The sequence below is a fragment of the Magnolia sinica genome, chromosome 19 (assembly GCF_029962835.1).
Source record: "Magnolia sinica isolate HGM2019 chromosome 19, MsV1, whole genome shotgun sequence".
NCBI classification, from domain to species: Eukaryota; Viridiplantae; Streptophyta; class Magnoliopsida; order Magnoliales; family Magnoliaceae; genus Magnolia; species Magnolia sinica.
In genome coordinates this window covers 39,358,104-39,379,335 of record NC_080591.1, presented here as the reverse complement: position 1 = coordinate 39,379,335, position 21,232 = coordinate 39,358,104, and positions in this window count along the sequence as shown.

The following is a 21,232-nucleotide window of genomic DNA, read 5'->3' as shown; positions in this document are numbered from 1 at the left end:
CATCACGCGATTTCGAAAGATTAACGATCCAAATTGAGAAACGTCGATCCAAGCCTTCTAGTGTTATTTCGGGTTATCAAACAATCTTCGAATCAGGCGATTCTTTTTTCATTTAAAATCTTGTCAAGTTAGCTTTCCAACGAGCTACAAATCGTCAAAATCGGACCTCCGATGAGGGAGTTGTGAGGGTTTTCGTGGGAACAGGGGATGTCAGAAAAATTCTGCACCATTTACTCTCACCCCACTTTTGGAGGCCCAAACGGTCTCAGAATAGAACAATTTCAGTGGATTTTCGTAGAGCGCTAACTCACCTTTCCAATGAACCTAAAATCGACCCAATCCGACATATGAAGAGGGAGTCAGAAATGTTTTATTCATATCACGCGATTTTGAAAGATTAACGATCAAGATTGAGAAACAACGATCGAAGCCTTTTAACGTGCTTTTAGGATATCAAATAGTCTTCGAATCAGGCGATTCTTTTTTCATTTGAAATTTTGTCAAGTTAGCTTTCCAATGAAATAAAAATCGTCTAAATCGGATCTCCAATGAGGGAGTTATGAGGGTTTTCGTGGGAATAGGGGATGTCGAAAAAATTCTCCACCATTTACTCTCACCCACTTTTGGAGGCCCAAACTATCTCGGAATGGGACGATTCTAATGGGGTTTCGTAAAGTACAGACTCACCTTTCCAATGAACCTAAAATTGACCCAATCTGACATATAAAGAGGGAGTCACAAGTGTTTTATTCACATCACATGATTTTAAAAGATTAACGATCGAGATTGAGAAACGACAATCGAAGCCTTTTATCGTGCTTTTGGGATATCAATCAGTCTCTGAATAAGGCGATTCTTTTTTTATTTGAAATCTTATCAAGTTAGCATTCTAACGAGCTAAAATCGTCAAAATCCGAACTCTGATGATGGAGTTAAGAGGGTTTTCATGGGAACAAGGGGTGTCAAAAAAATTCTGCATCATTTACTCTCACCCCACTTTTGGAGGCCCAAATGGTCTCGAAATGCGATGATTCAAGTGGAGTTTCGAAGAGCACTGACTCACCTTTCCAATGAACCTAAAATCGACCCAATCTGATAGATAACGAGGGAGCTACAAGTGTTTTATTTGAATCACGTGATTTCAAAAGATTAATGATCGAGATTGAGAAACGACGATCCAAGCATTCTAGCGTGCTTTCAGGATATCAAACGGTCACCGATTAGGATTTTCTTTTTCATTTGAAATCTTGTCAAGTTAGCTTTCCAACGAGCTAAAATTGTTCAAATCTGACCTCCGATGAGGGAGTTATGAGAGTTTTCGTGGGAACAGGGATATTGGAAAATTTCTGTACCATTTACTCTCACCCTATTTTTGGAGGCCCAAATGGTCTCGGAATGCGACGATTCAAGGAGGGTTTCGAAGAGCCCTGACTCACCTTTCCAATGAACCTAAAATCGACCTAATCCGACATATAATGACCGAGCTACAAGTATTTTATTCGCATCATGCAATTTCGAAAGATTAATAATCAAGATTAAGAAATGACACTCGAAGCCTTTTAGCGTACTTTTGGGATATCAAACAGTCTACGAATCAAGCGATTCTTTTTTCATTTGAAATCTTGTCAAGTTAGCTTTCCAATGAGCTAAAAATCATCAAAATCTAACCTTCGATGGAGTTATGAGGGTTTTCATGAGAACAAGGAATGTTAGAAAAATTCTACACCATTTACTCTCACTGCACTTTTGGAGTTCCAAACGGTCGCAGAATGCGACGATTCTAGTGGGGTTTCGAAGAGCACTGACTCACATTTCCAATGAACCTAAAATCGACCCAATCTGACATATAACGAGGGAGTTACAAGCATTTTATTCGTATCACATGATTTCAAAATATTAACGATCCACATTGAGAAACGTCGATCCAAGATTGAGAAACAACGATCGAAGCATTCTATTGTGCTTTTGGGATATTAAACGGTCTCTGAATTAGACGATTCTTTTTTCATTTGAAATCTTGTCAAGTTAGCTTTTCAACGAGCTAAAAATCGTACAAATTCGACCTCAGATGAAGGAGGTATGAGTGTTTTCGTGGGAACAGGGGATGTTGAAAATATTCTAAACCACTTACTCTTACTCCACTTTTGGAGGACCAAACGGTCTCGGAATGCTACGACTCTAGTGGGGTTTCGAAGAACACTGACTAACCTTCCAATGAACTTAAAATCGACCCAATCCAACATATAACGAGGGAGTTACACCCGTCTTATTTGCATCACGCGATTTTGAAAGATTAATGATCGAGATTGAGAAATGATGATCGAAGCATTTTAACGTCTTTTTGGGATATTAAATGGTCTTCAAATCAGGCGATTCTTTTTTCATTTGAAATCTTGTCAAGTTAGCTTTCCAACGAGCTAAAAATCGTCCAAATCTGACCTCCGATGAGGGAGTTATGAGGGTTTTCATGTGAACAGAGGATGTCGAAAAAAGTATGCACTATTTCCTCTCACCCCACTTTTGGAGGCCCAAACGTCTCGAAATGGGACGATTCCAATGGCGTTTCGAAGAGCACTGAGTCACCTTTCCAATGAACCTAAAATTGACCCAATCTGACGTATAACGAGGGAGATACAAGCGTTTTATTCGCATCACGCGATTTCGAATGATTAATGATCGAGATTGAGAAACGACGATCGAAGCCTTCTAGCGTGCTTTTGAGATATCAAACGGTCATCGAATCAGGCGATTCTTTTTTCATTTGAAATCTTGTCAAGTTAGCTTTCCAACGAGCTAAAAATCGTCTAAATCCGACATCCGATGAGGGAGTTATGAGGGTTTTCGTGGGAATAAGGGATGTTAGGAAAATTCTGCACTATTTACACTCACCCCACTTTTGGAGGCCCAAACAATCTCGAAATACGACGATTCCAGAGGGGTTTCGAAGAGAAGTGACTCACCTTTCCAATGAACCTAAAATCGACACAATTCGACATATACAGAGGGAGTTACAAGCGTTTTATTCGCATTACGCGATTTCGAATGATTAATGATCGAAATTGAGAAACGATGATCGAAGCTTTCTAGTGTGCTTTTGGGATATCAAACGGTCTCCAAATTAGGCAATTCTTTTTCATTTGAAAGCTTGTCAAGTTAGCTTTCCAACGAGCTAAAAATCGTCCAAATCTGACCTCCGATGAGGGAGTTATAAAGGTTTTCGTGGGAATAGGGGATGTCGGGAAAATTCTGCACCATTTACACTCACCCCACTTTTAGAAGACCACAGTCTCGAAATACGATGATTCCAAAGGGGTTTTGAATATAAGTGACTCACCTTTCTAATGAACCTAAAATCAACACAATCCGACATATACTGAGGGAATTACAAGCATTTTATTCGCATCACGCGATTTCAAAAGATTTACGATCGAGATTGAGAAATGACGATCGAAGCCTTTTAGCATGCTTTTGGGATATCAACCGGTCTCCAAATCAGGTGATTCTTTTTTCATTTGAAAGATTGTCAAGTTAGCTTTCAATGAGATAAAAATCATTTAAATACGCCCTCCGATGAGGGAGTTATGAGAGTTTTCGTGGAATAGGGGATGTTGGGAAAATTTTACACCATTTACTCTCACCCCACTTTTGGAGGCTCAAACGGTCTCGAAATATGACAATTCCAGAGGGGTTTCGAAGAGAATTGACTGACCTTTCCAATGAACCTAAAATCGACACAATTTGACATATATCGAAGGAGTTACAAGCATTTTATTCACATCATGTGATTTCGAAAGATTAACGATCCAGATTAAGAAACGTCGATCCAAGCCTTCTAGCGTTCTTTTGGGATATCAAACAGTCTCCAAATTAGGCGATTCTTTTTTCATTTAAAATCTTGACAAGTTAGCTTTCCAGCGAGCTATAAATCGTCCAAATTGGATATTCGATTAGGGAGTTATGAGGGTTTTCGTGGGAACAGGGGATGTTAGAAAAATTCTGCACCATTAACTCTCATCCCACTTTTGGAGGCCCAAACGGTCTCAGAATGGGACAATTTCAGTGGGGTTTCATAGAGCACAGACTCACCTTTCTAATGAACCTAAAATCAACCCAATCCGACATATAAAGAGAGAGTCACAAGCATTTTATTCACATCACGTGATTTAGAAAGATTAATGATCGAGATTGAGAAACGATGATCGAAGCCTTTTATCGTGCTTTTGGGATATCAAAACGGTCTCCGAATCAAGCGATTCTTTTTTCATTTGAAATCTTGTGAAGTTAGCTTTCCAATGAAATAAAAAAATGTCCAAATCGAACCTCTAATGACGGAGTTATGAGGGTTTTTGTGGGAATAGGGGATGTCGGAAAAATTCTCTAACATTTACTCTCACCCACTTTTGGAGGCCCAACTGTCTCGGAATGGGACGATTGCAGTGGGGTTTCGAAGAGCACTGACTCGCCATTCCAACGAATTTAAAATTGACCCAACTTGACATATAACAAGAGAGTTACAAGTATTTTATTCGCATCACGCGATTTCAAAAGATTAACGATCGAGATTGAGAAACGACGATCGAAGCCTTCTAGCAAGCTTTTGGGATATCAACCGGTCTACGAATCAGGCGATTCTTTTTTCATTTAAACTCTTGTCAAGTTAGCTTTCCAACGAGCTAAAATCATCAAAATCCGACTTCCGATAAGGGTGTTAAGAGGATTTTCGTAGGAACAGGGGATGTCAAAAAAATTCTGCACCATTTACTCTCACCCCACTTTTGGAGGCCTAAATGGTCTCGAAATACAATGATTCAAGTGGGGTTTCGAAGAGCACTGACTCACCTTTCCAATGAAGCTAAAATTGACCCACTCTGATAGGTAACGAGGGAGTTATAAGCATTTTATTCGAATCAAGTGATTTTGAAAGATTAATGATCAAGATTGAGAAACGACGATTGAAGCATTCTAACATACTTTTACGATATCAAATGGTTACCAAATTAGGATTTTCTTTTTTTATTTGAAATCTTGTCAAGTTAGCTTTCCAACGAGCTAAAAAACGTCTAAATCTGACCTTCGATGAGGGAGTTATGAGAGTTTTTGTGGGAACAGGGATATCAAAAAAATTCTGTACCATTTACTCTCACCTTACTTTTGAAGGCCCAAATGGTCTCAGAATGCGACAATTTCATGAGGGTTTCGAAGAGCCCTGACTCACCTTTCCAATAAACCTAAAATCGACCCAATCCGACATATAATGAGGGAGGTACAATTATTTTATTTGTATCACATGATTTCGAAAGATTAACGATCCAGATTGAGAAACGTCGATCCAAGATTGAGAAACGATGATTGAAGCATTCTATTGTGCTTTTGGGATAGCAAACGGTCTCTGAATTAGGCGATTCTTTTTTCATTTGAAATCTTGTTAAGTTAGCTTTCTAACGAGCTAAAAATCATACAAATGCGACCTTCGATGAAGGAGGTATGAGTATTTAAACAGGGGATGTTAGAAATATTCTGAACCATTTACTCTCACCCCACTTCTAGAGGCCCAAACAGTCTCGAAATGGCACGAGTCCAATGACATTTCGAAGAGCACTGAGTCACCTTTCGAATGAACTTAAAATTCACCCAATTTGACATATAATGAGGGAGATACAAGCGTTTTAGTCACATCATGTATTTTTGAATGATTAATGATCGAGATTGAGAAACGATGATCGAAGCCTTCTAGCGTGCTTTTGGGATATCAAGCGGTCATTGAATCAAGCGATTCTTTTTTCATTTGAAATCTTGTCAATTTAGCTTTCCAACGAGCTAAAAACATACAAATCTGACCTCCGATGAGGGAGTTATGTGGGTTTTCGTGGGGATAAGGGATGTCGGAAAAATTCTGTACCAGTTACACTCACCCCACAGTTGGAGGCCCAAATGGCCTCGAAATACGACGATTCTAGAGGGGTTTCGAAGAGAAGTGACTCACTTTTTCAATGAACCTAAAATAGACACAATCTGACATATACCAAGGGAGTTACAACCATTTTATTTACATAACGTGATTTCAAAAGATTTACAATCGAGATTGAGAAACGACGATCGAAGCCTTTTAGCATGCTTTTGGGATATCAAACGGTCTCCGAATCAGGCGATTCTTTTTTCATTTAAATCCTTGTCAAGTCGACTTTTCAGCGAGCTAAAAATCGTCCAAATACGACCTCCGATGAGGGAGTTATTAGGGTTTTTATGGGAGTAGGGGATGTTAGGAAAATTTTGTACCATTTACTCCCACCCCACTTTTGGAGGCATATACGGTCTCGAAATACGACGATTCTAGAGGGGTTTCGAAGAGAAGTGACTCACCTTTCCAATGAGTATAAAATGGATACAATCTGACATATACCGAGGGAGTTACAAGCATTTTATTTGCATCACATGATGTCGAAAGATTAATGATCCAGATTGAGAAACGTCAATCTAAGCCTTTTAGCGTGCCTTTAGGATATCAAACAGTCTCCGAATCAGGCAATTTTTTTTCCATTTCAAATATTGTCAAGTTAACTTTCCAATAAGCTACAAATTGTCTAAATTAGACTTCTGATGAGGGAGTTATGAGGGTTTTCATGGGAACAGGGGATGTCAAGAAAATTCTGCACCATTTACACTCACCCCACATTTGCAGGCCCAAATAGTCTCGAAATACGACGATTCTAGAGGGGTTTCGAAGAGAAGTGACTCACCTTTTTAATGAACCTAAAATCGACACAATCTGACATATACCGAGGGAGTTACATGCATTTTATTCGCATCACACAATTTCAAAAGATTAACGATCGAGATTAAAAAAACGACGATCGATGCCTTCTAGCATGCTTTTAGGATATCAAACAGTCTCCGGATCAGGTGATTCTTTTTTCATTTGAAATCTTGTCAAGTTAGCTTTCTAACGAGCTAAAAATCGTCAAAATCCAACTTTCGATGAGGGAGTTATGAGGGTTTTCATGGGAACAGGGGATGCCAGAAAAAATTCTGCGCCATTTACTCTCACCCCACTTTTGGAGGCACAAATGGTCTCGAAATGCGACGATTCAATTGGGGTTTCAAAGAGCACTGACTCACCTTTCCAATAAACCTAAAATCGACCCAATCTGACAAATAACGAGGGGCTTACAAGCATTTTATTTGAATCACGTGATTTCAAAAGATTAATTATTGAGATTGAGAATCGACGATCGAAGCATTCTAGCATGCTTTTGGGATATCAAACGGTCATTGAATTATGATTTTCTTCTTCTTTTTTTCATTTAAAATCTTGTCAAGTTAGCTTTTCGATGAGCTAAAAATCATCCAAATCTAACCTCCGATGAGGGAGTTATGAGAGTTTTCGTGGGAACAGAGATGTTAGAAAAATTTTGTACCATTTACTCTCACCCTACTTTTACAGGCTTTAATGGCCTCGGAATGCGACGATTTCAGTAGGGTTTTGAAGAGCACTGACTTTTCCAATGAACCTAAAATTGACCCAATTCGACATATAATGATGAAGCTATAAGCATTTAATTTGCATCACGCGATTTCGAAAGATTAATGATCAAGATTGAGAAACGACGATCGAAGCCTTTTAGCGTGCTTTTGGGATATCAAACAGTCTACGAATTAGGCGATTCTTTTTTCATTTGAGGGTTTTCGTGGGAATAACAGTGTTGAAAAAATTTTACACCATTTACTCTCACCCCACTTTCGAAGTTACAAACGGTCTCGGAATGCGACGATTCCAGTGGGGTTTCGAAGAGCACTGACTCACCTTTGCTCACGCGATTTCGAAAGATTAACGGTCGAGATTGAGAAACGATGATTGAAGCATTCTAGCGTGCTTTTGTGATGTCAAAGTGTCTCCGAATTAGGCGATTCTTTTTCATTTGAACACTTGTCAAGTTAGCTTTCCAACGAGCTAAAAATCGTCCAAATCCAACCTCCGATCAGGGAGTTATGAGGGTTTTCGTGGGAACAAGGCATGTCAGAAAAATTCTATACCATTTACTCTCGCCCTACATTTGGAGGCCCATACGGTCTTCGAATGTGATGATTTCTATGGGGTTTGACAGAGCACTGACTCACCTTTCCAATGAACCTAAAATCGACCCAATCTGACATATAACGAGTCAGTTACAAGTGTTTTATTTGCATCACGGGATTTCTAAAGATTAATGATCGAGATTTAGAAACGAGGATCGAAGCCTTCTAGCGTGTTTTTGTGATATCAAACAGTCTACGAATTAGGCGATTCTTTTTTCATTTGAAATCTTATCAAGTTAGCTTTCCAACGAGATAAAAATCGTCCAAATCTAACCTCCGATGAGGGAGTTATGAGGGTTTTCGTGGGAACATAGGATGTATGCATTGTATAAAAACATTCTAACCATAATAAAAATATCCAAATGTAGCGCCCATACAGGACTTATATAACCCTCAAATAGCAAAGTTCATTAATTAAAGACATAACATCTATCATCTAATGGTGGAGCTTAATGTGGGCCGCAGGGACCTCGTCTAGCTCCTCAGCTACCCGATTTGCCCTAGTGACCCATTGAACAACATCGACTCGCTCTACACCTGCATCAACTGTTATAGTTTGATAGCGTCAATGGCTATCGCAGTGAGGAACACCCTCTAAGATTGCGCACTCATCATTCATAATCTAATATAGATTGCAAGTCACAAAATTAGATATATTAAATAGGGCATTTCATAATCATACACATGTACTAAAAAATTAAGCTATTCAATAGAATCTCATCATAAGAAAAATATAATAGCAATCCAATATAAGAGAATATGTCTAGATAATCAAATAATCAATCATACGACTTTCTATTGCACCCGAACTCACATTGTACGTGAACTCCGCAAGATGGCTAGAAAATTGATAAGCGAACTTCAGCTCCACCCGAAAATCATGGTACAAGTGAAGTACGTAAGGTGAATAGAAAATCAACCTTTAAACCTCTACTTCACTTGGAAATCATATCATATGTGAACACCACAAGATGGCTAGAAAATCGATAAACGAACTTCAGCTCCACCAGAAAATCATCATACGAATGAACATTGCAAGATGAAGAGAGAATCAACATAGGAACTTTGGCGTCATTTGAAAATCGTATGAACTCCGCAAGATGGCTAGAAAATCGACAAGCGACTATCAGCTCCACCTGAAAATCATAACGAACTTCGTATAATGAACTGAGAATCAACAAGATATGCAAATATAACTAACACGCCACAGAATGGCATTAATATTCCATCAAAGCCGCGAAGGGCAAATAAACGATCTAAGCCACGTAGAACAAACATGTGGTCCAAGCAATGTCAGGTAAATGTGCGATCCAAGTCACATAAGTCAAATGTGTGATCTAAGCGATGTAAGGCAAAAGTGTGATCTAAGCCGTGTAAGGCAAATGTGGACCGCAAGATAATAAGTCCAAGATAGGTTCCATTCAATTAATCATTTAAGCGCAAGTGGCAGCATATAGTTAATTAATACAGGTACAATAAAAGATAGCATGTTTTCATCAAATCATTTATGCATGTTACAATTAAAGAGAGATGTATATCATCTAACACATAAATTAATTGCACAATAATTTAGCATATTCAATAGTAAGGTAAGTAACTCAGAGGAATCATGCTATCATCTATATCCAGATTGATGAAATTAAGTGAGAAGCTCAAAGGGTGAGTCCTCACCTTGTGAATGAATCACCTGCACGCGATCTAGTGTAGAGTCGTGGTGAGATTAGAAGTGGAATTGGAGAGGACGAACTCTTATGTTCTAATAAGGGTATTAACGACAATAATTAAATTTAAATTAGAATAACGATGAAAGTTTTGAGAGGCACATACCCAAATGATTTGGTTTTAACTAGACTTAGCCAATTTTCAAAATCCAATTGAGATGTTGGAAAGCTTCTAATTCCTTCTCGAGAGTAAATCTCATCTTGCAAGCTTGATTCGTGCTAAACTCAGTTTTAAACTGAGTCAACTCAGAACTCTCCTTTCTTCCTTCCTTCCTTCCTTCTTCCTTTCTTCTATTCTTTCCTTTACTCCCTCACACCCACATTTTGCTGGAATATCCAGTTAGGCTTGGACCAGGCTCACGTCCAACTCGGCCCAGTCAGACTTGGCTCCAACCGAGTCGACTCGATTCCAACTCAGCAACCTTGAGCTCTCCTCTCTCTCTCTCTCTCTCTCTCTCTCTCTCTCTCTCTCTCTCCTTCCCTTTCTCTTCTTCCTTTAGGTATGTCCAGCAAGATTTGTTGGACCAAAAATCCGTCCCACACTCGCACCTGCGAGTCAAAGGTGAGTCAATAGCCAGTTGGCTCTTTAACTTGGTTTCCCACCAAGTGAACCTCCTGCCTACCCCTTCGTCTTGCTTCCTCTCCTCTGTCTTGAAATTGCGGTAATGACCGCTTTAATAGAAGTCAGAATATGCTAAGGTGTCCTAGAGGCGGGAGAATAGGACTTTTTAAAATTTTATGATGGCTGAAAACCTATCAACCCTATCCTGAATTAATATGTGAGTACTAGGATTTCTTCAATGTAACTCTAATGGCTGCCAAGCCAAATAGAAGATCTAATCATGAGACTATTCAAAACATAAACAAAATGAGGAACATAATTCATGATGAATGTGACTGTGTGTGGGATGTGATTCTAATCAGTTCTAGGTAATCATGTAAGCAAGCATTATGAGAACATTCAGAGAAATCACACGAGTATTAAAAGTAAATAGCAATTCCAAACACAGTTGTTTTTATAGTGGTTCAACTATGTGTTTACTCCACTTCCGGCGGACACACTCAACCCTTGAGTGTACCGGATCTCAATAACGGAGGTTTCAAATCAGGTTTACCTCAAACTAGTGCAACCTACACGAGGCTAACTCTAAGACTTACACAAGGTACCTAATATGTCTTCTCGAGACACAAGTTTATGCCTCACATAGGAGCAAGGGTCAACACACAACACCCATATTTTAGGTCGTACAGGCTAAGGATACACACATGGAACCTAGAGTTTATGCCCTACACAAGAGCAAAGGTCAACACATAGCACCTAGGTTTTAGGCCACACAGGCCAAGGATCCACACAAGGAACCTCGAGTTTATGCTCCCCAGGAGCAAGGGTCAACACACAGCACCCACACATATTCTCCCGTCGGAGGCCTCCTATGAGGACTTGAAAGGGGTGAGAAGCACCTTTGATCCAATCCTACAAAAGGAATGATCAAAAGGGTCTCTGGACTCTAATGACTTATAGATAAGCAGATGAGCCCCATTATACACGTCGATGAAGATTTCCTCCTTGGTGACGAAGATTCTTCAGCTCACTTGATCCACAACACTTGATGATGTACCAATATAGGCGACAGGTTGGGTTAAGGTTATGTTAGAATCCTACTCTATTAAATATTTACCTATTTTAGAGCAAGAGTGAATTCAAACATCTAAGCATTCAAGGTATCCTAGCTCAATGATTTGCCATTAAGGTGGTAGCTGAATGATCCTTGAATGTAGAAGTTCATTCCCTAATCCACTCTATTGATTATCAATGATGAGGGTGCATTGGAAGATGAACTCCCATGAGAGAAAAGGGCTTAGGGTAGATGATCTGAATTAAACACTCAAAAGCTCTATCTATCTTCTGTCTGCACAACCTAAGACAAGCTCTCATTAAATAGGCAAAAAGATCCAACGGAAATAAAATAGTCATATTTTTGACTAAGTTCGATATTATCGAGCGTACACTCTCGATAACATCGAATGGCTGCTTGATGACACAAACTTCATCTATCAAATGCTTTTGAATTTTTTTGCCAACTGACCGGGGATATCGAAGCTGCTTCGATGTCATCGGATTTCGAACTCCGATTTCATCGACACATGGTTCGATTCCTCGACATTTAAAAACATGAGAGCAAACTTGCCTTAGAATTTTTAACAGGTTTTGATATGATCGAGTATCCCTCGATATCATCTGATTTTGATTATCGATGATATCGATACCAGTTTCAATTCATCGATATTTTTAAGAAATTTTCCTATAAACTAGCTGGACAGTTTGTGTCCCATTTCGATGACATTGACCTGGTCTCGATATGATCGATCTTTGAATATTGATATCGTCGAGTGACACTCAATACCTTGAACATTTCAAAGAGTTTACCTGAAAGCTTGTTGGTCAGATTTGTGTCCCAATCCGATATCATCGAAGGTCCATCGATATCATCGAGATTTAAATTTCGAAGATATTGAGACTCTCTTCGAGACATCGATAATCACATGTTTTTTCTTAGCTATTTTCTGGACACAAACTGACTAGATGTCTATTTTTGTAATGACCCGAAAAATTTTGTGCCAAGACCCAAGTACTACCTCTATTTTCCTTAGAAGCTAATTGTGGGTAATTAGCGCTAAACTCGATTGCTTGTGAAATTTGCATCAATCACTTTAAATTTGATTTGCATACTCAAAACCTGTAGAATAGTTAGTGCTATGTTACTCTGAAATCTGGGATTCATCGTTAAATCTAGTTGCTCTTGAAAATTTTTGGAAGCTTTAGATCGGACCTGGACCGCGCGTCGAAAGTCCGATGGTGATGATCTTAGGCTGTTATGGTCACCATGTTGGACTTGACCATCACCTCAAAAATCAAGTCCAGATGATGTTCTGGGTCGATTTATTTGAGTCCGGAGTGTAGAGTGTGAGAACGGTGAAAATTAAAAGGTGATTTTATGAAATCTGAGTCGTGTCGCTTGCGCGATAATTTTAAGCAATCTGACCGTTGGATTCTGACCCAATTTCACCCTCTGATCAGGGAAGGCGGCCCATGCATGTCATTATGCTTGTGGACCTGATCGAGTTTTGGTGACCGTTGAATTGAGTATGGTCCGCCACGGCTGATCTGTAGATCCGATCGGTACGAAAACTCAGTCTGACCTAGATCCATGGTCAGTGAGCTTAAGTCCGACGTCTCATGGAAAAAGGCCCATCGAAAGTATTCCGTTGGATCGAGAGAGGCCTGTTTTGGTTATAACCTAAGTATACCTTGGCCCTGGGGCTATTTTCATCAATGCTAGGCTTATATATAGACCTTAAAACTCTAACTCTCTTTTCCATACGAATTTCCTAACCCTAACTAAGAAAGAGAGAGGAAAAAAGAGAGAAAGTGAGAGAGAAAGTTGGTGAATCATCTTAGATTCTTTCCTGTTCTTCTTCATCCTTAAACCTTCACTTTTGAATCGTTATTCCGGCGATTCTAGGTTCATCCTTGAGTAAGTTAACCTGACCCTAATCTGTTTTAAAGCTTAGAATAATTTATGTGTTGTTGTATCTCATTTTTATTCTTGCTTTAGGTTGCCTAGTCGCCGTTGACGAAGACATGTCGTCTGAATCAATTCGGTGCTCTATTTCTGGATTAAGGTGCGGACTTTAATCGTATAGGTTATGGTTTTCAAGGCTTTCAATGCCAGTGAATGGTTTATTCTTGTTATGGATGAGATTTCACATGCTAAATGTTATGTTTATTTTGCGTTCCTGATATGCATGTGTTACATTGAGATTTGTGTATTCTATATGTATGTAGGAAGTACCGTATACGTATAAAATATGCTCATATGATTGCCATGATTATTTGTCGTGTATTTATGCAGGATGTATGTGTGTCACTCCTTGGCAAAAGGAATTGTCCAGATGTGTGTATTCCAACATACGTCATGTTTGTTGACCTATGTATTCTAAGTGTTTGTAGAAATGTCTGAATGATCTGGTGTGTAATATATCAACCTAGTATGGGCGTTGAGAAGCGATTCTCAACTCTCTTATTAGTGTGTATGATTTCCTTCATGCAAGTTACATTCCTTGTTGTTTAATTTCAAGTATTACTTATGTGAAAATCCATGTTAAGTTGATATTCTTCAAATGCTTACGTACCACATGATTTGAGTTGTTGTTCCATTACTATTCTAAATTGTCGATATGAACATCTGTTGTAGTGGAATGTGTTTGGGACTCTGGAATAGTCCAGGAAATCAGTAATCGGCCTTGAGATTGTGGCTGAGGCTGCTTTCGCCACAAAGGACGTGATTTGACGAACCCGAGTTGTATTAGAGTTGTCGGCAGTGGTTTGGCCACACGGAGTGTTTGCGCACTCTATGTCGTTCAACCCAACGTGCGCTCGTGCTAGTCGAGCTCGTCAAGTAACCCGATTGTCCGATGTATGTTCACCATGTATGGACGCTATTGTTTGAATCTAGGGTACCAAACTTATCAGTGCAAATCCTATTAACCGTTGTACCTTGATCCGCTAAGACTCATAAGCCGGACATGGTAGTATGGGACACCATGGTCGAGCTGTCGGCCTACGTTGGGGTGACCAGCCTCCCCGTAGTGACCAGTGAGCAACTAAACTCGTGAGCCGATTATGGTGGTATGGGACACTATATTCGTGCTGTCGGCTTACATTGATTGGTGACGAGCCCTTTGTAGTGACCTCGAGCATATCTGGATACCGCATTGAGGTGACGAGCCTTACTGTAGTAACGAAGGTATGATAGGCGTGCATTGATTGGTGATGAGCCCTTTGCAACGACCTAAAACCATATGATCGTATGAGATTGTGTAGGACTGACGACCCTAGAATGGATCACTGTTTAGATGGTGATATGAGGAAGGTACCTTAGCTTCCCAATCCTGCTGTATGAAAAGGACTAATAACAACTTGGTAATCATGTTCATGCACCGCATTTGCATGTGCCTGGAAGAGGTGGCGCACTTTGAGGCGATGTCATGCGTAATGTAAGATGAAGACGCTGAGGGTGTACGCACAAGGGCATGCATCATTCTACATGCATCCTTGCATTAACAAGAGTACTTAGGACATTTTTGATTATTTTACTTTATCATTACTGCTTGATTGAATTGATAACATGTTAACCTTTGCTTTATTGTTCCACTGAGTTGATCACTCATCCCCTCGTTCTGGGGCGGTGTTTAAACACCCACCAGACTCTGTCTTAGATGCAGATGTTGATGCGACCTCTGAGGCAGAGCCAGAGTTCGAGGATGATGAGGCTGCATTCTCTTTTATGCAGTTTTCAGGCGGGTTCTAGTGAGCCTTGTTCTGATGCGCGGGATTCTGGGATTTCTTTTGGGATTACATAATGTCATTTAATACTTGTAATTTTGATAGTAACACTTGTAAGTATGACCTGGTATGTATATGTATTTCAGGGATTTACACATGTACATTTGTATTTCTTTAAGTCTTCCGCTTGCGTTCTTCACTTATCCCTGAATTATATTTGCAGTCTGGCTTAATCTATTCCATGTTTTATGCACTCATACAGACAACATACATCCATCATTAAATATGTTGCATAAGTGATGTTTTGAAACTCGGGAGCTGAGTTATACTCGACCCTCGAATTTTAGGGCGTTACAATTTTATCAAGCTGTTTCGATGAACTCGATATTCGAATGTCGATGGGATCGATCCTGCCATCGATTCATCAATAATTCAGCCCAAGGTTCAGTTTGGTTGCTGGACATCTGAAGTCCTCATTTCGATAACATCGAGTGAGTATCGAGGACATCGATAATAGAGTCTGATTTCATCAAAGCACTTTTCGATAAATCGACAAAAGCTGAAAACTTAGAGAGATTTTCCTGATTTTGCAAAACTATTTTTGTCACGCCCCAGACTCAGTGACCGGATTCACAAGGAACCTGATAGCGGTTCCGGTCACAACAGCCTCCGTAGTACCCCATTCTCGACTCCTGAGACAGGTTCCGATCCAGGGATCCTACAAGAAGGATTTCTATATCATAAAACCGATTCAATCGAGTATACCTAAGATCATTGCAAGTAAATCTCAGAAACATAACCACAAGAAACACATTACAAAATCCACTAAGAATTAAAACTTTACAGGTATATGAGGCTCAAAGGGAAATACATAATATCAAAAGGAGAAAAGAAAGGTTTGTAACTAGTCCTCAGCTCGTGCCAATCCAATGCCCCACCGCTATTGCGCCGACTTAGGATCTCTGCACGCATCAATCGTGCATAAGCTTATGGAAAGCTTAAAGAGCGGTGAAGGTGTGTGACAATGGTGCTCAGAAGAAGATAGGGGAGAATGCAAAAGGAAACATGAATGATACTAGTCGTACCGAGGCTAAGCTATGAATGCAGTAAGCCGTACCCAGGGCTATGCAATGCAATACATGAGTATTGAGCGCCATACCAAGGCAATGCAATATAAGGCTTATACAGTCGATGCCAATGTAATACGAAGTAATGCCAGTCCTCATATCCAATCCACACATCAAGTACAATTCCATCATAAGGAATCCACCGGGGTTAAGTACACTGTAAGATAACTGCTGCTCTCTAAGACCCGCACAGTCAAACGAGCGTAGGAGACCTCACTACTTGCCTTTGGACAACCAATCACTAGCGAGGATCGATAGTAGCGGACTTATTTATGAGCTGGTCAAACTCAGCCTAGTTATGCCCCCTCACTCAGGTGGGTAAGGCCAAACCCCATCTCAACAAACCTCGCAACAGTAGGAGTCGCGACCTAACAGTATAAGGCACTCGGGGGCTCATGATTTCCAGTCGGTCTCGGTGTTGAAGCGTTTTCTCGGTACCGTGAAGGTTTAGGGGCTTTCACCCAAGGATATCCTATGCACCCCAAATGCTTAAGTATCATTTTCGTGTCCACACATGGCCATCCACGATATACCTGTGGAAGCTACAACCCTGATGAAGTAAGGGCAGACATCCACATGCTATGTAATGCCAGATGCATGAATCACATAATCACCCATGCATCAATCCTAAGCATCCATTGTGCTTAAGAGGGGAAAAATCCATCACTCAGGGAGATACTAACATGTCTTAGACAATGGCACAACTATGGCCAATCATACCTCAACCAATCATGCATATGATGCATATGGGAGTGCACCATGAAGATGAATAGGGGTGCTAATGAGGTGAATGAGAAGATATACTCTCTACCTAACCAAGCAGGGTCTAGGCACTTAGACAATCCCTCATAAGGAATATATAACCTCTAGTGGGGGCTCATTTACCTGGGGTAGCCCACGAGACTAAGCATATAAGCTACGGGCCTAAATAATATAGAGATAGGCCTAACAAGAGACTATGGTGGGCATTCAACTACACTTAGAGGGGTCCATAATGGGGACATTCAACCACCATTTTCCCAAGGCATCTAACTACAACTATACAGCTACGAGGCCCAAGGCCCACATTCGAACCACATACACAAGTCCCACAAAAGGCATAAGGAAAGGGCCAATACTACCATTAACAATTAGAGGCCCAAAGAGGGAAATCAAGGCCCAAGGCCCAAGTCCCAATGGCCATAGGACCCATACATTTAGTTGAACTTAATGGGCAGCCCATGAGCACAAAAACATGGCCCAAAAATAAGTCTAAGTTGGGTGAAATGGGCCCCACTACATTAGCCCAATAACTAGTAATTTAAGTAGGCAACCAAGGGCCCAATACCACCCTTATCTCAGCCCATAAGTCCATCAAAATGGTGGAAGTTAGCCCAACATATGGCTGGGCCAAGCTAGGACGTTCTAGCCCACTCTGGGCCCACTAGGAACTCCCAAAATCTGGTCTATACTTGGGTCCACAAAAGACCATCGAAAGGTAGCCCAACTATGCATTAATTAAGCCCAAGAAAAATTCCAGATATAAGTGTGCATCATGTATCATAGATTTCTCAATATGGTGGGCCCCACATTTAATGCAATTTCAGTCAAAACAACGTTCATTTGGGGCCCTTGCTGGATTTTCAGCCCACCCAACTATTTGGGCCTGCTGAAGCCCAAAAACTTATTACAATATGTGGAAATCGTTATTATAAGGGCCCGCAATATTTACAGGGGGCCCCACCAGATGAAGAAAAAGGGGTGGCACACAAAACAGGTGGGCCTGCTGCTGAACTGCGGGCCCAACAGCAACACAAAGACCTGGGCGTCCCAAGGCTTGGGCGGTCCAAGGCCTAGACGGCCTGGGGCACATACATTTAACAAGGTGGGCTCCACGCATCCCTATGGTGGGTCACACAGGAGACGTCCACCTAAGGTGGACCCAACCTCCACATGGGCCATTAAAAAATGAGGGACGGTGTGGAAGAAACATACATCATGGTGGGCCAACACATTGACGGCCAGCCATGCAGGACGCCCACTAGTTGGACGTCCAATAAGGCTTGCTGGTTTAGCTGGTTAGCCCCACAATCATGGCCTAATGGGCCTCTAGATTCATCAGAGGTGGGCCCGAAAAATCATGCACAAGTCCAGTGGGTTGGGGCCCAAAATCTGCTGCAAACACAAAGAGGACAGCAAAGCATGGAAGAAATTTCTACAATGCATGTTGTTGTCCTAAATTTGGGCACTCCATTGGAGTGGGTCAAGGGCCTCTAAATTTTAGAAATTGAGGGCCAAGGTCTCTCATCATGTATATACTAAGAGAGAGTCCATAAAGGTGCCCCACTATCAGTGGAAATATTTTTGAATTAAGGTTTTCATGAGACAATGTTGCTGGACTGTACAACAGAAAATTTGGTAGTCCACCCATATTGGCCCACTCTTTTGGAGGCCCAAATGAGATCATTTGAGGCTAAAATTTTGCATGCTTATAGGTAGGGTCCACATTTCAAGAAACATGTATTACACGGGACCAAACACCCACCAAAAGTCCAAAAATCTGGCCTCAAGATGACCCAAAAATCTGTCCAAACAGTTCTGGACAACAACATATAACTGAAAATAAATAAATATAAACACTATTTAAAAAGGGAATTTAATTTAAGAAAATTATGGTATGGACCACCCTAGAGGGCCCCACAAACATCCAAATCCTTACCATCATCTAAACCCCTTTGCATATGCCCCTTATAGGTGCATTTTAGGGCCACATGTCCAAGGGTGGACTGTCATGGACGTTCACCCTCCATAGACGGTCTGGATATTTTTGGTCCACAAGGTGGGCCACACACTCATGATCAGAAGGTTATCAATAAAAGAAAAATAAAGGTTCGGCCACAAGGGAAGGGTCTCCCCCATATTGAGGCCCTTCCCCTCATCACACATGCATACACATTCCACTATCACAAGATATACAAGATCTACATGATCATAGGATTTCTACTTAAGATATATGGTGGTGATGCAATCTCCGCCAAGGATCAAGGGTTTAGATGACCCAAAGATCCCTGATCAAAGAAAGAAGAAGCCATAAAGGGGTCCATGGAGAATGACCCCTTGCATGAAACATGCATGCAAATGTAGAGTGGGTCATGAGCCACATCCATGGAGTCTTGGGGCCACCACCATCACTTGATGGGCCCCACAAGCTCCAACATGAAAGGAAGGATGAAGAACGACTAAGATACAAGGAACTCTAAAATTTGAAACTACATGCAACCCACCTTAGAGATCAAACTCCGAAGCTACACCACCAAGATCTACAAGCTCCAAGGATGATGATTCTAAGGGTGAGATGGGTTAAGAAAGGTTGGATTGGAGGGTATTTGGAAGAGAAATGGCTGGAAAATATGAAGGGGTGGGGACATTGGAGGGATTGCTAGCAAGAGGAGAGAAGAGAGAGTAAGAGAGAAATGAGAGGGTTTAGGGAGTTTTAGCTAGAAAAGCAATGTAATGATTGTCTCTCTCACCTAGGATAGAGAAATGAATCATTAGCTAGGGAGATACAACCAAAGCTCATAGGGTAGGGTAGGCTCTAGTTATAGGGTTGTAGGCTTTCTAAAAACACTAGGCATAGGCATGACATCACCACACCACATGGGAAAACGTGTGGAGCTAGGGTGGGGTCCACCATCCACACATCAATGGTCCATATCGAGCGTGGCCCATAACTTGCGATGTAAACGTCGGTTTCACGCACGGGATGCGGCGTTGGAACTGCGGCACTAATGCCGACGCAATGACATAGGTTTCGGGTCGATTCAAGTTAGGTCAACGTGACCATACTTAAGGATGACCGAAAACACTATACGTAGGTTGCAGGTCGCCGAGATTCAACCGGTAGGACCGCAGGACCTAAAGGAACGACATGCACACCCAGGGTAGGGTCTTACAGTCAGACCTTAAACCCTATGTTGTTCTAACCATTTTTAAGGGTTTTATACACCTCGTGTTTTATGATATGAGATGTGAGGCTAAGTTTACCTTTGACGAGTACGGGGCACACATCTAGTTAAGGTAATTGCTTGAACAATATTCCTTTGGGGTTCACTTGTCTGGCTGACTCAACACTCATGCTAATTGACAAACCAGGGCACTTTCAATCTCCCTCTTTGTCAATTACGTGACAAAACACCTGAAATCTTAGAACAACATCTAGACCAACACCCTAAATTGTGTGTACATGAACTTTACATAATTTTACAAATATGTTATTGAGTTCACACATACGACTGTAGTATCTACTCCCCCTATCTTCTTGCAGCTGCTCCCCCTAACACCTGCACCACCATTTATACAAGGATACACACAATTTTCTTCTGATGGTGGGATTGTTCTCCCCCTTTTTGTTAGTCATTGGCAAATGGCAGTATAGCAATACTAGTTGATTGAAGTTGAAGCATAAAGGTATGGTAGAATCAATAGAGACTTAGATATTCCAATTTATAACAGATAATGACATTTCTATACTCATGGAGACCATCCATGCACACCAGGTGAAAGGAGAGCTATGATTTCTCAAAAGAAATAGCAGTAAGCTTCAAACGATAGAAATCACAATCCAATTCTCAATCGATAAGGGATATTCAGTAGAAAGTAATCACAGTTTATACTAAGATTCCACAGAAATCAGTGAATGATTGAGAGTAGATAAACATGGTAAGAAATATATATAAATTATCAATTAGCCATCAAAATATCCAAAATAAAAACTGCTCAAGCTTGGCAGTATTTCAACATCCATCTTAAACCAAACCAACAAAATATCTAGCTCAACCATGGGCATACCAAACAAAATATTTTCCTCATTTAGAGGATATCCATACTCCACAAACAATAACTTGTTAGACTTTTCATGTTAGCTATCCACCACATACACACACAAGAACGTAGGGCATTCAAAAAGATACCCATGCTCGTACGTG